This window comes from Chenopodium quinoa, unplaced genomic scaffold (assembly GCF_001683475.1).
Source record: "Chenopodium quinoa cultivar QQ74 unplaced genomic scaffold, ASM168347v1, whole genome shotgun sequence".
Lineage (NCBI taxonomy): Eukaryota > Viridiplantae > Streptophyta > Magnoliopsida > Caryophyllales > Amaranthaceae > Chenopodium > Chenopodium quinoa.
The window spans coordinates 706,949-724,860 of NW_018742903.1; the positions used below are offsets into that span (position 1 = coordinate 706,949).

At 39.2% G+C, this 17,912-nt stretch overlaps 1 long non-coding RNA gene across 1 annotated transcript; it reads left to right on the forward strand.

Annotated features, from left to right (window-relative positions):
- The first annotated feature begins 428 nt into the window (after positions 1–428).
- LOC110727189 lies at positions 429–4,667 on the forward strand. Its single transcript, XR_002512500.1, has 3 exons — positions 429–731; positions 813–3,334; positions 3,413–4,667. It is a non-coding gene; the product is annotated as an uncharacterized LOC110727189 (long non-coding RNA).
- The last annotated feature ends 13,245 nt before the right edge of the window (positions 4,668–17,912 follow it).

A 17,912-nucleotide genomic window follows, 5' to 3' on the forward strand; every position in this document is an offset into this window, starting at 1 on the left:
CCTTTGCACTCACTGGGTTATGTAACTCATGTTGGATGAACTTGTAAAATGAAAATGTTAGTGAAATAAACGAATGAACTTATGAGAAGTTTAGTGTTCTAGTATATCTCATCTGCTTATGAGAACTTATGAGAAGTTTAATGTTAAAACTTAAGTTTGCTTTTCTGCTTGATTAACCTTAAAACTTAAGTTTGCTTTTCTGCTTAATTCATCTATTATTATTGGACTCCACACGTGATTCTTATTTTTTTAAGATATCCATAATTAAGGATAACATAAGAACATATTCTATAAGACTATAAGTCCTAATTTATAGCATTAGTAAAACAGTAGCCAATGCTATTGATTTCTAGTTTGAATGTTTTTAATTGATGGATGTTGCTTACTCTTCTAGAGTTCTAGCCAGTTAGTATCTTCCAGAAGTTTCCATTCAGAAAGGTCTTTTAAGATTGCCTGTTAGTGGCTATGATTGCTACAACAATAAATCCTGGGTCAGTATTTTAGCTGCAAAACTATTGAACCGGAAACTGCTTCTCTGTTATGAGTGACGTACCTGGTCAAATTTACATATGGTAGATAAGTGGCTATGCTTTTATGATTACGGTAAATACTTATTGCTTTTTTTCTCCACCTTCGTTCCTTTCCAGGTTTCTTTAGATTATTCACTTCGTTCTTATTTGGAATTCATATTTTTAGAGCCTAGGATGAAGATATATGTTCAAGGCACACTGGTAATTCCATTAACTTTCTCTTGCTATTATGGGTTATTTAATTCTATCTGTTTATTGGTGAATTGTAACTCCGCTTGACAGGTTAGAAGTTGACCCTTGGCCAAATCTCTTAATAATACTGCTCACCATAATGGGGAAATAATGGGCAAACAAGTCTGGCTTATTCTTGGTCACTGTCAGATAGAGTGGGATGAGGCAAACTGTGGAATATTCTTATACTGGCATGGCCGTCTAATAGAGGTCAGCAACATTTTCTCATCTAAATGTGGATGGTTGGGGATTTTTTTTCTGAACATTCTTGTTTATTGCATGCTTCCTCATTTCCTTATCATCGTTAAGCTGCAACTTTATGGGTGTATCCTATACGTCATGCTTTAGTGGGAATAAGTGATATTAGTGTGGGTTGGTCTCTAAAAATAGTAGTAGATGTCATCGCAATATTTTCTTATCAACAAATAGGAGTTGATGTTGATGCGTGGGTGGCTATGTGCATAGATACATGGCAAAGTATGGAACAGTGTTACCAAATTGGCTAGTATGAGATTGGATCTGTGTATTCTAGTCACTGCTAACTATTGTCAATTTAGGCAATATGTACCACATTCATGTTTAAATGTTCCTTTCTCAATTCGCAGGGGGGGGTAAGGAATCAGGTAATGTGTATGCCTGGGTTTGAAGGAACATAAAATAGAATTGTTCACTGTTATTTGGCCAATATATCTCGTAGTTTGTATAGAATGGTTTCTGTTAAAGAGGGTTTATGTTCTGATTTTAAAGTTTGTATGGAGCTTGTAAGAAATAAATTGAAAGATGAGTTTCCTTTCATTGACAATAGTAGCCAATGTATCGGTTGTTCTCAATAGATTATGTAAATAGTCTTTAATCTCTATATTATCATGTGTTCTCTACTTCTCTCTTATTTAAAAAAATTTCATTGGTTTGAATATGTGCTTAATGATGAAACTTTGTTATTAAATCCCCTAAGGTAATAACATGTTACCTCTTCTAATCTAGTGTAATTATAATTTGGGAGAAAAATTTGTTTTAACAAGAGAACGTGCCTGCTTTTGCATGCTTTTTTTTATCACAAGAAAGTGGTTGATGGATTAAACTATTGATCTACCTACTTAAAAGCTACTGTAATTTATAAGATTTATAAACTCGAGAAGGCCTACGGTTCGAGTCCGTATAGCCCACCCCCGTGCTATTGATTGTTATTTTTAAAGAACATAAAGTTGCAGATGATTATTACAATGTAGCTTGTTAGGCTACCAAATGTCAGTGAGTTATAGGTCTTGATATACTGTAGAGTTAGTATCTGGAAATAATCAGATCAATGGTATCGACTGGTCATCCAGTCCAAATGGAGATGATTATTGGTAGTGGTGGTAATAAATATTGTTGCCTGTTTTACTTGTGGGAATCGATTATTGTTATCAACACTACTACATTTTCGATCAAATACAACGCCAAAAAATGAGCTATTGCAACGCCCTATCCAAATGCCGTGGCAATAGATAGCCTATTGCAACGGTATTTTTATTGCCGTTGCAATAGAGTAGGCTATTGCCACGGAGTTAAAACTAATGCTCTTAAAGGTAGAGTTATTGCCACGGCTCTAAAGAACCGTTGCAATAGCCTAGATATTTTAACAAAAATGAAAGCTAATGCAACGGTAGTGTTGTATCATGAAAATTTTAGCTAGGTTGAAGCGCGCATTGTTCCCTCTAATTTTTTCACCAAAATTTTGAACAAACACGTGTTTACTTTTCTCACCCATTTTCTCCCCTCATTCTCACGGTACCCATTCTCATCCTATTTCTCCATTTCCTCAATTTCCCCCAATTCTCCATTTTCTCAATTTCCCCCAATTCTCTAGTTTCCCCATCATCATCTCACATAAATAAGCAAGGTAAACAAAAATTCTGAGGCCGATTTTGAGGTGAAAATCACGAAAAAAATCATTCAAAAATTCGAAGCAGAAGGCAACCATCGCCGCAGCCGGCAACCACATCCACAACCACCGTCGCTCACAAAATTAAATTCTCTCTTTCTTCTCCCTCCTCATTCAATGATGGTCACGGTGGTGATGGTGGTCGCGAGTGATAATGACGATGTGGTTCGATTTTTAGGGTTTTGATTGGTGTTCATGGTATGAGCTTCTTTAAACTTTCCTCTTTAAATTTCAAATTTAGGGTTCCTTTGCACAATTTATAGTTCAAATTTTTGATTTTTTTCGATTTCTAGGGTTTGGAATTGTAACTGTTGGCGGTGGTGGAGAGCAACGATGGTGAGTTTTGATTTGTAATTGATGGCGGTGGTGGAGAGTTGCTGAGCTAACGTCGCTCAAACTCCAGCTTCGTGCCCTGATCTATGAGTAAGCTTTCTATCTTTATCTCTCTTTTTTCCTCTTTCTCGCTACTTTCTCTCCCCTTTCAATTATTGTTCCAATTTCGACAATTATACACTTAAGAAGTTTTAATCAATTGACAATTTAATGTTAATCAGGAACATCATCATCGTCCATGGTAGTTGGTGAGAGTGATTTGCTAATTGTTGGACCTGGTGTTCTTGGTCGCTTGGTAGCTCAACAATGGAGTCAGGTATAATCGCTATTTTTATTGTATTTCTACCTCTATTTCTTTCGTTTGTAAAACATTTAATTCCTCGAGAACTGTCAGGTTAATTTCTTTCGTTTGGGATTCTCGCCTTTATGTTCTTGCCAGGTTCCTTCTTTTATCTTTAATTTCTGATTTTTAGTAGATTTTGTTATAAATTTTTTATCATATTGTTAGTATTTTGTTTGATTATTGAAAAATTGGTAGATTTTTAACTTGCAAATAAGTGTACTTTTGGTTGTTTTGTTGGTTATGGTAATGCAAATGTTATGGTATAGGTAATGACAGTAGATTACTATAGTTGGTGTCATAATGTCTAGTAACTTGTGCTTATAGACGATTCATGTTGGAATTGGTTAAGGGCATTGCGTTTCTTTTGGGCGCGATAGAGCAAAATAGTATATTAATACTTCGGAAATGAGCATGGTTACTACTTATTAGTACATTACAATTTGGAAAAGCTGAACTATGTGTTTGGGGAATGGGGTGCAATGGGATTGGGGTCTTGATAAAAAAATTTCGTATGAGACAAGTGTGTTATGTTTTGGAGTCAGGTAAAATCGGTATTTCTATTGCATTTTGGCTTGATTAGTAATACTTTGGTACCGAATTGTGTACCGTACCCAAACTTGTTTTTTTTTTTTGTTTGGATGAAATTCAAAGTTTATGTTGCTGCAGTGTTGTGTTTGTTTTTTATAATTGTATTTGTGGTGTCGAGGTTGGGGTACTGGGGGAAGCAAGGAATGGGGAGAAGGGAGGGCGGCTAGCAGTGGCCAAGGGGAAGGTGGGTGAGAGGAGTGGCTGGGCTTATAATTTTTTTTAAGTGTTTATAATTTGTTTTTTTTTTTTTTTTTTTTTTTTTTTTTTTGAGCTAGGCCCTAGGAAAAAGTTTACAGATTTCTTTTAAGAAAAAAATCAAATGTCATAATTTGAATTTTCAAATTTATTTGAACCTTGAATAAAATTGCCCAGAACTTTATAACGTTCACCTAGTGTTCATCGTAATGTTTGAGTGGGAGTTAGGCCGTTGTATATTTGATTTCTATGGTAAATTCCAATGGTTTCATTCTTTGTGTAGCTTTATTGGGTATAAACTTTCATACAAGGCTGTGTAGCTTAAATTGTCACCCTTTTGAGTGTATGATTGTTTCTGATTTTCTGAACATTGGTCTCTTTTATGTATCTAAGCTTCAAGATAGGATAACAAGGCACAAGTATTACTAATTTATACTCCTTTGCTCTAAAATATCTAGAGAAATTATTATTTTGATGCTATACACATTTCTGCAGTTTAACAATTTTTTGGTATTTTTATATTCAGAAAACCATCCAATTTTTTTTATAAGAAAAAGTTAGTTTTTTTAATTATTATTATTATTGGTCATCCTTAGGATTATTGAGTTTTTTGCTTTTTTCTGAAGATTTATGTGTGTTTTAATAAGTTTAGTTCCTGACATCTAATTTTTAACTTGTCCGGGCATCTGTTTAGCTTCAATGGACAATTCCATTAGTTTTCTGCTGGTGGGTGGGAAACAATTTTCAAATTTCAACCAAGTAACAACCCCTCTGGTTAAAACTTTAAGTAGTATAGTAGTACATATAGGTATATAGCTAGATATATTATACAAGTTAGTATTCAAGTAGCTTTAATGGAGGAGGGGAGAATAACTGATAAAATTAACCCAATCTAAGGAAAAAATAAAAATAGGTCATGAAACAAAGAGATATATTATATAAGATGAACTGATAACTATATATATATATATATCATATGTCTAAATTTCAGATTTTTTCTACTATATACAATGAAGTATAACATGTTAACAACATTTGTACTTGCATACAAGAGGCACAAGCAAAAATAATTAAAAAGTCAGAGTTCATAAATTAGAAAATAATTAAAGTTAGATCCACTATAAAGGACAGTAGTACTTCACTATATTGTGTGGTTTCTTATAGTAACTAACATATTGTCGTTGATTCCTCCTCATTAGTGATGGCATGCAGTATTAAAAATGTAGCGAAAGATAATTCTTTTATATAAAAATAAGTGGTAAATGACATGCAGTGGTTAATAATTTGTGAATATGTTATATTAAGACTAAACTAGTACATAAGTAGATTGCTACTGGTGAAATTTGTGTGTTGTCGAAATAGTAAAATTGATATGTTCCTTACTACTTGTGTAGCTGTGTGTAGGCTGATACACAATTGGGTGGATTGAATCAGAATTTGATGGGCCATGTCAATCAGTTTGTGCTTCATTGATTAATTACTACTTGTACTTTGCAAACTCCTTGTGTTATTGAAAATATATGGAGTACGAACTTGGCCATATTTATAATATACTCTTATAAATCCGTGTGTCCAAAAGAGATAAAGGGTTGTATTTTTAGGGACAGAGGGGAAGGGGAACCCATTGAAGCTCTGAGGTAGCTTAACATTACTCCAGTTATGGGTGGGAACATAGGGGAATTGCTTGGAGCCTTGACAGTCAGCACCCCACAACTTAAATGGAACTTTTGGTCCCCTAGAATACTTTTCTGGGTCTAACTTCAATTCTTGTTAAATTAGTTTTACTTGTTAAATCTTGGAGTAATTTAGTTTATGAAGGCAATATAGACAATGTGAATGTGATAGCTTTCTTTAAAGAGGATGTTGGGATGTTACTCTTTTTTTTGTTAACATGAGGTCGCGCTCACAAGCGCTTGCTGTACAATCCCTGTTTAATTCCAGCTGGTACCCTTTTCCATCCCCATATTTCTAATTTTTGGTTGCATTTTACTAAAATTTATGATTACAGTTGATCTATTTGGATATTTATTTTATTGTGTTAGAGTTGGTTCAAAGAGTTTTTATTTCTTGCTCTAATTTTGTCAAAGTTTATTGTATAGCTGAATTTATATATTAGGGGGATGTGTTTGTTACTTGTGGGCAGCTGTGATTTGCTGTCAATATAGAATATTAAGGTCATTGATTATAGAGTAAACTAACTTTGAATTCTTTGGCATATTGAAACACTGGGTGAATTCGGATTGTGGCCTTGAAGGTTGGTAATATGAACCATAGGGTGATTCTTCATGCGTTTTGAACTTTTCTCATGTTGATTGTGGCCTTGGTCTACTATAATTTATAATTTACTTCTATTATATTTCAATATATTATTCTATTTTACGTGTATGTGCATGGGGAGCTAAATGGAACGGAAGTATAGTGACTAGTCATCTAACAAATGGTGCATATATGTTGGCGACTCTTAATCAAGTTCAACTTTGTGAAGATTTGAAAATTCCGGCTTATATATATGTTGACAATTTGTATTTTGGACGATTAAATTAATTATTTAACTTTTATTTTTTATTAGTAGGGTGTCATACCAAAAACAAGCAAGTAATATTTTGTAATGTACGTATGTCGCATTATAATTATTATATATAAGTTTAATGATACTTTGTTTTGGTTAGTATATTTAGATTTGTACTGACTAATTATACATATATTAAATTACCATTCCAAAAAATAAAAAAAAAATCAAATGATCAATCCGTTGCAGTAGATACGTACTACTATCATTGTAGTAATTAGTTCCATCCGTTGCAATAGGTTCAATTTCATCATAATAATTAGTCAGTACCCTATTGCCACGGATAAGTTATGCCGTTGCAACATGTATAGGTCTATTGCCACGGATCATTGGTGCTGTGGCATTAGGTGTCATATGCCGTTGCATTAGACCTACTGCAACGCCAGCAGATGTCACGGTACATGGCCGTTGCATTAGGCCTAATGCCACGGATTTTGACGCCTAATGCAACGGATTTGGGGGTTGCAATAGATAAAAAATGTAGTAGTGCAATGATAAGTTCGTGAAAGTAGAGTTTGAAACTTGTGAGCAACTCATTGCTACCTTGAGAAGCCAGCTGCAATAGTTTATAAGCATTACAACTCTTATTTTCTGTTTGGCATCACTACCTCAGGATAATATTTTGTATGGAATAGTTTTATTAATATTATTTGCAACTTCAGTACTAATTATTTGCTTTCTGGCTAATTGGTTTGTTGTTTAACAGTGGCTTTCCTGTGTGGCTGCGAGATGTTCCTGGTATTGAATTTCGAACAGATAATGCACCTTTTAAGGTAGGCGTTTATGTGATATCTTGTCTCTCTCACCTTTCAAAGGAAAATGGGGAAAATATGCTCATCAAAAGTCATCTGCTGGTTCACAGTGCTGATATGGGTCGAGGTGTAACTGGTGTCGTAGAAGTTACTAAAAGACCTTGTATTTGTGTGTAACCTTGTATTTTATTTTATTTTATATTTTATTTTTTTGGACGAAAATTGTAATATTACAGTCTTTTTTTAATGAAAATATGTAACTTTATATATATATATGTTAGTGTTTATATATCATTTTAAGTGAAAAAAATGCACAATTTTTTTTTTTTGGGGCACTTTTGGCACCCGTTTTGTAACAGAATCGGTGCTAAACTTTTTTTTTTTTTAATTTTTTTGGGCCATTTTTCGCATTGGTTCACAGCAAGAACCGGTGCGAAATCTTTTGGTTTTTGGCATCCCTCAAATAAGGACCGGTTCAAAATCGGTGCTAAATGGGGGTTTTGAACCAGTGCCCATTTGTATTTTTCACCTAGTGTGAAATTAATTATGTTGGCATGTTGGTTATGAGCCACACTTTTATTATTAGCATGTTAGAGAGCATGTTTAATTAAACTAAATGTTTAATTTGGTTTGGAATGTGAAAAGGGAATTTTATTATGGTTCATATAATTTTATTGATGCTTTAAGCATGGGAATTGAGCTACTTAAGTGTCTTAGTACACATGAATAAATTATATTGCGATGCTTATGTGCACTTAAGGTGTTCCTAACACCGAGGGATAGGATTTGCGACGCATTATGTGTTTAAAGTATCTTTGACACTGAGGTAGATTAAAAAAGGGTTCAACTATTAAATTTGTGTGGACACTAATTATTCAAGAATTAAATTGGTATGTTTGATTGCTTGAATGATTATTATGTTTGATTGTACTATGGTTTGAGAGTCATCACCAAGTATAATAATATGTAACCAACGTAAAGCGAAAAAGATTACACACTAAAACTCTTGGAACGTATATACCTTGAGTATGAACATATGGGGGGAGTTATGGGGTTTTATATTTAACTATGACTGCTACTAGGAGTACAGGACGCTGTATTTTCTTTTTTTATTTATCTTATGCGCAGGACGTCCAGTCACTTCATGTGACATTTGCCTACTCAGTTAGCTCTTAGTGTAGTTTACCTCAATTTATTTGAGACAAAGATTTGGTTGGAAACCCATTCGATGTGTAATCAAAATTAAATGAACATTGATATTGGTCTAGTTAGGTGTTGAATGTTTTGTCTGCTTGTAAACAGTTACAGCACGGTAAGTTGTGTATTGATAGGATGAAAGCATGTTAGTGTGTTTTATTACGCTTATGTATGTACTCGACATTGCTGATTGTGTGTTTGTATGTTTGTTTGGCATTGTCTTTACCTTGGCTCTACAACGACCCTTTTCTAATGGCGAGTAGAGAGAAGCTTTTCAAGTGATGAAGCATTTTCATGAAGGGCATGAGTGAAGAGCGAATCATGCTTAGTTCTCATAGGAATATGATGTGTTTTATTTGCTTTGAATATTACTTGTTTTATCATGCTCATGAGACTAACACAAAGGTTTTCAGTATTGTTTGAGTTTAAGGACCTACAATGGTTCCGAGTTGTAGGTTGACTTAGTTTGACTTTTACTTTCGTTTGGTTTGACTTTTTATGTTGACTTGTTTTTAAAAAGTTATAAAGATAGTCTTCCGCTGTGTGTGTCTTTGATATTTGCCTTAGCCGTTTTCACGGTGGCGCTAATGTCTTAGATTTTCCTATTTCGTATTTTTGAGAGGGAAAAATAGGTATTTTAAAGGAAATGAATTTCTAGGGCGGTACATCAATTGTCGGGCAATTGGATATGGTTTCCTTCCTTTCTCTTTCTCTTGTCTTTGGGAATCAGAGACGGAGGCGGTTGCATTGATGAAGCGGATCCAGAAGTTCTCGAAAACTCAAGACATTGGAGCACGTGCTGTTGCTCATATCTTCATTAGGACAGGATTTGCTATACCTAGAGGAGTGGGGGCCTAGATTGTATCTCGGCTTCTCACTAATTTTTGTAGGTTGTATGATTTTGTCTGTTTTTGAGATATAATAATAATAATAATAATAATAATAATAATAATAATAATAATAATAATAATAATAATAATAATAATAATAATAATAATAATAAAAGAGTGTTTCAAACTTATAAATAGGGGCAAATATGTAACAAACATTTTTAAGGGGTATCAACGTCCGCACACTATTCATACGATATATTTTTAAAAGGTGTGCAGTTCTCTCATACTTTTTAAAAGCTAGGGATATTTTAGGCCATGTTATCTCCGCCTAAATTTTGTATAACCGATATTAATAGTAGAAAATTTTGTATTTACCACCTACAAATAACCCACTTTTTGAAATCACCACTCAAAAAATATTTTTATTTTAAAATACAACCCAATAAAGACAAAATATAGATTTTTACCACCATTTATCACTTTCTATTAAAAAAAACTGTTAAATCTAACATTAATTTTTTTTTTTTCAATTTTCATGTCAAAAAACATGCTCTTTAGATGTTTTGGGGTCATTTTTGGCCTTTGGATCCGATTTGGAGTCAAATTTTTTTAAAAAAAAATGCTTGAAAATGCCTCATTTTGCGTACTAAAAAATATCTCAATTATGACACACACAAATGGAGGCATTTGATAATTATTTGTCAATTTTAACCTCAAATCGAGCCCTATGAACAAGAATGACCCCCAAAACTTATAAAAAGCATGTTTTAGGCACGAAAATCCACAAATCCTTTTAAACCGTAAGATTTAACGGTTTTATTGGTAAAAAAAAATTCCCATTTTTTTATTGATAATTTCAAAAGGTGGGTTATTTATATAAGGTAAAATACAATACAAAATTTCCTTCTTTATCTTTACAAAAGCAAGAACCAACTCAAATTGGAATGTTCATCTTCCCTATCCCAAACTACTCTATTATTACTTCTCAAAATGGACAAATGGAGTTTAGTATATGTTTCGGGTGAAAACAATGGGACCTTACCGAAGGTCCGATGAAACGGAGAAGACTAGATTCGGTCCAAGTAATGTTGGGCCGAAGGTTTCCTGCACAGTAAACACACGTAAACTAGCCTCGGGGGTGTTGCCGAGGAAGGCCCCTCCGATGCTAAAGTCAGTACAATGTGTTGAAAGAGAAGACTATGCAAGAGAATTAGTTGCTTGAGGCTTTGCTTGAAGTAATGAGAATATGAATGTAAAAATGTAATATTGATGGCTTTTATACCTCTTCATACATGGAGAAGTTGGGCCTTAGCCCAATTGGCTTGCCTTGAGGGCTGATCTTTGACTTTAGCACAATTGGAGAGATGAACCTTGACCTTGGGCTTTTAATTGGATCATTTAATGCCTAAGCCCAATTGGACTAAATTGGACCCAAACAACTTGCCCCCCAGACCCGATTTGGAAGGATGACGGGTCGGGTTTGATTTAATTCAGAAAAGGAGGGAAGTGAATGATTTAATTAATCCAAAAATTTGAATTTAAACCGCAATTAATGAGATAACAACGGTTAAGGCGGATGATTGTGGAAGTTGGACGGATAATGGGCAGTTTAATCACAAGGTCGTGTGTTTAACGGTTACTTAGTGGGGTATTTAAGAGAAATTGAAACGCGGACTCCCCGTATTCCCATTTCTGGAGATATAATCAGAGGCGCGTCATCTCTCCTCACTTATTCACCAACACAAACCCAGAATTCTCGAGAGAACCCAAGAACCCGCATCAAAACTTCGCAAATTCCCCGAGAATTAAGCTTAGAAACTGAGACTTGCCACTACGAACTCGTAAATCGGCAACTTTCGCTTCAGATTAAGGTAAATTCCTTTGATTTTAGTTTATTTTTCTTCGAATTCGAACTCCTCCCCTCTTTTTTCGACTTTTTTCTTCGAAATCATCAATGGCAAGAGGAGTTAGGGGTAGAGCCCGTGCTCCAAGAAGAGCAAGGCCAATTACCGATCCTAGGAACAGGATTGGGACCTGGAATGGACAAAGACCAGAGTCTGACCCTGTTGAAGGGATTAGGGAGACTCCAATTTCCTCGGCTCCTCCTCAGAGAACGGAGGGGCCGAGCGCTTCTGGGTGGGACGATGAAGTTCCCGCTGTCCTTTGGGATATCCTCCCCGGGTTTTCAGAGTGGGAGGATGCCGAAGTAGCTTCGGCGATGATAAAGAACCGCCCCTACTCATGGTGGGTGGAGAATGCCGAACAGTATCGGTTTGCCGAACAAATTGAGCTGCATTACGGCATCCTTGAAGCTGATGTGTATTGGTGCCGAATGCCCGTGGCATCCGATAGAATCCATCGTCCACCCCCGGGGTATGTGGGGGTGTACACAAGAGAACTTCAGTATGGGCTGAGGTTCCCTTTGGACGTATTCGTCCGAGACTTGCTGATCCATTACAATATTTCCCTATGTCAGCTAACTCCCACCAGCATCCGAAGGGTGATGACATACTTATGGGTCTGCAAGTTCTTCAAGTATGTGCCGAACCTGCATTGCTTCAAAAAGCTTCATCGGCTAGTGCCGAATATTCAAAGTGGGCACGGAAGTCATGGTTCTGGGTGGTACCAGATTGAGTCTCGGCCCCAGTACCTAACCATGTGGCCGAACGACTCTTCAGACAAGGACTGGAGAGGTCAATGGATTTGGGTTAGGGCACCCACGGACCCGAGCCACCCTTGCGTCTTCAGCGCTCCCCGATACCTTGCTGAGCCTGATCCCGACATGGGAAGTTTAGGTCCCCCCGCAGATAACGGGCCAGATCCGAACCTTAATCAACAGAACATCTTCGGCAAGCTGCCGAATCGGGGGGGCAGCGGCCGAATGCAGCATATCCCGGAGACTTGGCTCCCCGATACGCATTATGTTTTCCAAGAGAACATGCTAGCAGCTGTTGGCCTCAGCCAAAAGTTTAAGGATGGTAAGCTTCTTCGGCTGGGGCCGAGGCTTTTTAATTATCTCTTTTTCTCCTCACTTTGCTTTTTCTATGCTGTGCCAGCCTAACTGAACTGACCTTTCCCCTTTTCTTTTTAAGAGCGGGACGAGACCAACGTCGGCATTAACTACGCTCGTCTTGGCGTCAACCGAGAACGAGTTGTAAGTGATCGGGCCCCCTCTATCACTGAACCGAGGCATAGGGAAGTTCATCTAGACTCTTCCCACTTCCAAATTGAGGCTGTTGCTCTGTATCAGAGGCAGAAGCCTTGGTGGAAGAAGAGAGATCCCTTGTTTCAGCTGCTGGACGAAGAAGCTGAAGCTGCCCGTACAGCCGAAGAGGTTGCACGGGTTATTGAAGCTTGTGAAGGAGGAGAAGGGTCCTCCAGGGCTGCTGGAGAGGAAGCTGCAGCTAGGGCAGCTGAAGAAGACGAGGCTTTGCTGAAGACCTCGGTGAGCTTTCAGACTTAACCTTGTCTTTTTTTTTTTTTTTTTTTTACTCACATTCTTCCTCCCCCCTGTCTTTTACAGTCTGAAGAGAGTAACAGACACAGAGAAGGGAAAGCCCATGTTCGTCCCGAAGACCAGATACAAGAAGAGTCTTCAGACTCAGACATGGACGAGCAGCCGCTTCAGAAAAGGCGCCGAAGAATGGCCATCATCGGCCCGCATGACTTTCAGCGGAGGCCGATGACCATCGGCGTTGCAATAAGGGAACCCGAGGAAGGCAATGGATCGTCGAGGGTTCCCCGGCCACCACCTCAATCACCTCCAAAGACCCCTCCGCCACCTCCTGAGATGGAGGTGGATCAGAAAACTCCCGAATCTAAGGGAGGGGTCCAAGAAGAAGTTCAGGAGAGTGCCGCTGAGCACAAGAATAAGGATGTCGTGATGCCCAGTGCTGAGGGTTTCACGGCAGACATTGCAAGAGAAGTTGAGGCTTTCGTCCTCACCCCTGAAGAAGAAGAGGTCATAATAATTGACTCTTCTGAGAAGGAGGATGCTGAGCCATCCAAAGTTAAAGAGGCTCCGTCATCATCCTTTCCTTCCTTCCAGACTCTGCAATCTGGAGAAATGGGTTTCTCGGCCCCCCGAATTCCAATCCCAGATCACATCTGGGACCTCATATGGGGTCAGAACCGAGAAGGTGCTGCAGCCTACTTCGGCGATTTTGCTGGCACGTCCGAAGTAGATAGGGCAAGAATCTGGTCGCTGAAGGCCACTGCTGGGATGGGCGAATCCAGCAGATCAGTTCCTGACCCAGCCAGGTCTAACCAACTGCTGATGATGCAGGTGATTTTCCTTGCCTTTATTTCCTCTAAAAATTCAGCTCTATTTTTATTTTATTATTTTTAACTTGTTCTCCTGTTTTCAGTTCGTGCACAATCAGACTCTCACTGTAGAGCTGATAGATACCCTACAAGATAGGGTAGACGCTGCCGAGCACGACAAAAAGGTAGCCGAAGAGGAGTTAAAGCTTGCTAAGCTGAAGCAAGCAGCAGCTGAAGAGAAGCAGCAGAAGGGTAAGGAATACGAGAAAAAAACTGCTGAAGCCCTCAAAACCTTCTGCGACGCTATGGAGAAGGAAGTTTTTCCCCCACTGATGGAAGGGGAAAAATTCCTCCAAGAGCACATGGGAGTGGACGTCTCCAAATTCAAGGCTGCCATTGAAAGCCGAATCCAGGAAGGAGCTGCTGCACAAGCTGAAGTGCAGCAACGGCTAGAAGCTCTTGAAGCCAGCAGAATGGCTGCTGAAGAGATGCTCCAAGCCAGGGATGTCCAACTCTCAGAGGCTGCTGCTGCTGCTGAAGCTCAGAGAGCTAAGCTCCAAGAGGCTGAGGATCTGCTGATGGCCAAAAAGGAAGAAGTGGCCTAGGCTCAGACAGAGGCTTCCCAAGTTCAGCAGGAGCTGAATGAGCTGAAAGGTTCCTCCTCCAAGCTCGCCGATGAGCTGAAGAAATCCAAGGAAGACTTGGAGGAGACCCAGAAGAAGTTGGATGATGCTGAGGCTCTACTCAAAGTCCGTGTCTATACCCAGGAAGAATATGAAATGGGTTTCAGAAACGGGTTCAGAGTGTGCCGAAGAGTCTGCCTTCATGCTGAGCCGAAGCTGGACTGGTCCAAGTGTGCTGAATGGGTCCAGAATCCCGAAGACCCTCATATGAAGTATGCAACTCCAGTCGAAGCTGAAATTATTAAGGCTGAGGAAGCCAAAGAAGAAGCTGAGAGAATGGAGTTGGAGGCTGAACAGAGGGAAAGGGAGGCTCGGCAGAGTGCAAAGCCTGCTTCTTCTGCTGCTGGGGCTGAGACCACCATGGGGCTCAACAATGTTGACCAGTCTGATCCTCGGGCTGAAGCATAGGAACTCGGGCAGTCGTCTTCAGAATCTTGCGGTTCATCATGCGCTCAACTTTAGACTTGCCGCTTTCTGAATTTTTTGCCTTGTTTTTTGCTTCAGCTTGCCTAGTCGTACAAAACAGTATTTTTTGCTTCTGTACGTATTTCGGCAGCTGTTATTTTTTGCTTGTGGGCGGCTGCCGATACAGTTTATTTGAACTTGTAGCTCAATTTCTGAGCATAAATTATTAATTTGATGTTCTTTTCTTCAGTTGCTTTGTTTTTGAATGCTTTACTGTTTCTTCAATTCTGATGAACATAAACTTGCACTGGTAGTGCCTCTTGCCCCCCCCCCCAGAAATTGAAGTATGGCTTCAGCTGAATAAACAATTTCTTTATTTCTTCAAAATGGGTATCCGAAACACAGGGCCAACTGAAGGCAATGCTTCGAATAATGGCTTTCTAGGATACAAGGCTCAGTTAAGGCAATTTCCCAGAATTTTCCATGGACCCATGTCCTTGGAGAACAAATCTTACTGAAGCTTGACTTCAGCTGAAAGACTAGAGCTCTTTAAAAAATGGATATCCGAAACACAGGGCCAACTGAAGGCAATGCCTCGGGATAATGGCTTTCTGGGATACAAGGCTCAGTTAAGGCAATATCCCATAATTGTCCATGGACTCATGTCTTTGGAGAACAAGTCTTACTGAAGCTTGACTTCAGCTGAAAGACCAGTGTTCTTTAAAAAGACGAGTTTTGTCAGCAATCTGAAACCCAGTTACCCGAAGGCGAAGGTTTCAGACGAGGCTGAATAAACAATTTCCAACTGTTGCTGTTATCCTTGATTTTCTGTCTATCTTTGAAAAATGGATATCCGAAACACAGGGCCAACTGAAGGCAATGTTTCGGATAATGGCTTTCTGGGATACAAGGCTCAGTTAAGGCAATATCCCAGAATTGTCCATGGACTCATGTCTTTGGAGAACAAGTCTTACTGAAGTTTGACTTCAGCTGAAAGACCAGTGTTCTTTAAAAAGACGAGTTTTGTCAGCAATCTGAAACCTAGTTACCCGAAGGCAAAGGTTTCAGACGAGGCTGAATAAACAATTTTCAACTGTTGCTGTTATCCTTGATTTTCTGTCTATCTTTGAAAAATGGATACCCGAAACACAGGGCCAACTTAAGGGAATGTTTCGGATAATGGCTCTCTGGGATACAAGGCTCAGTTAAGGCAATATCCCAGAATTGTCCATGGACTCATGTCTTTGGAGAACAAGTCTTACTGAAGCTTGACTTCAGCTGAAAGACCAGTGTTCTTTAAAAAGACGAGTTTTGTCAGCAATCTGAAACCCAGTTACCCGAAGGCGAAGGTCTCAGACGAGACTGGATAAAAAACCCTTAAAGAGTAGATAGAACGAAGAAAACTTTGAAAGGATAAAAAGTTGCAAACATTTATATAAATGGCGGCTCCAAGGCCTTTCATTAGTTCAAAATGTACTTACAAAGATTGTTCTGCACCGAAGGGTTTACACATGATATTTTTTCAGCACATCAGCGTTCCAGTGATTTTTCAACTCAGTTCCATCCAACTGCCGAAGTCGGTATGTCCCTGGCTGAAGCTAATCACAGATTTCATAAGGTCCTTCCCATGCGGCTGAGAGTTTCCCATGGATTCGGCCTTTCTGAACTGCAGCAGCATTCCGAAGGACAAGGTCTCCAATTTTAAGAGGCCTTGCATGGACCCTTCGGTTATAAAATTTGCTGATTCTCTGCTTATAAGCGGTCATTCTGTCTCGGGCTGAGTCTCTTACTTCGTCGAGGAAATCGAGAGATTCCCTCATCAGTCGCTCATTCTCAGCCGAGAAGTGGTGCACTCGTAGGCTCTCAGAGCCAATTTCCACTGGAAGAACGGCTTCGGCACCATACACCAGTTCAAAAGGTGAATAGCCCGTTGCCTCTTTTTCAGTTGTCCGAAGGGACCAAAGGGTTCCAGGGAGCTCCTCCAGCCACTTGGACTTTTGATCTTCCACCCTCTTCTTGAGGGCATTTAGGATCTGTTTATTTGCAGCTTCGGCTTGTCCGTTACTTTGCGGGTGGCATACCGCTGAATATGCCAGTTTGATGCCGAGCTGATCTGTATACCGCTTCAATGGTAAGTTATCAAATTGCCTCCCATGATCGAAGACAAATACTCTCGGGATGCCAAATCGAGTGATGATATTCTGCCAGATAAATTTTCTGACAGTTTGCTCTGTAATGTTCGAGGCTGCTTCGGCCTCGATCCATTTACTGAAGTAGTCGACACCAACTATCAGCCATTTTTTCTGGTACACAGCCTCTGGAAATGGTCCCAGTATATCCAGTCCCCATTGGGCAAACGGGAGTGGATTAAGGATCGGCTGAAGATCCCTTGCTGGCTGATGGATAATTGGAGCGTATTTTTGACATTTTTCGCATTTCCGAACCAGCTCCTTAGCATCTGCGATCATGGTGGGCCAGTAATATCCAGCCCTCAATGCCTTGTGGGCTAAGGTCCTTCCCCCAATGTGGTTCCCACAGATGCCGAGGTGAATCTCCCGTAGGATATAATCTGCATCTGTTGGTCGCACGCATTTCAGCAATGGGGCTGAGAAGGACTTTTTCAGAAGTTCCCCCCTGAAGACAATGAACCTAGAGCTGGTTCTCTTTATCTTGGAGGCCAAAGCTTTATCTTCGGGAGTTTCTCCCCGAAGCTTGAAAGCTAGGATGGGGTCCATCCAACTAGGCTCTGGGTCAGCGCAGCACACTTCAGGTGCTTCGTCGACACTTCTCTCTCGACGCACTTCTACATATACAGATCTGTTCAGCTCGGTAAGAGATGAACTGGCAAGTTTGGAGAGTGCATCGGCTTGAGTATTCTGACCCCTTGGGATCAGCTGAACCTCAAAAGTTTTCAGCTCTGCAATGACTGACTTGATCTTGGCAAGATAAGCTATCATGGAGGGCTCTTTGGCCTCGTAGCTGCCGCTGATCTGATATGCAACTAGCTGAGAGTCTGTTTTCAGGCAGACATGATCGGCTTCCAGGGAGATGCACAATTCTAGGCCG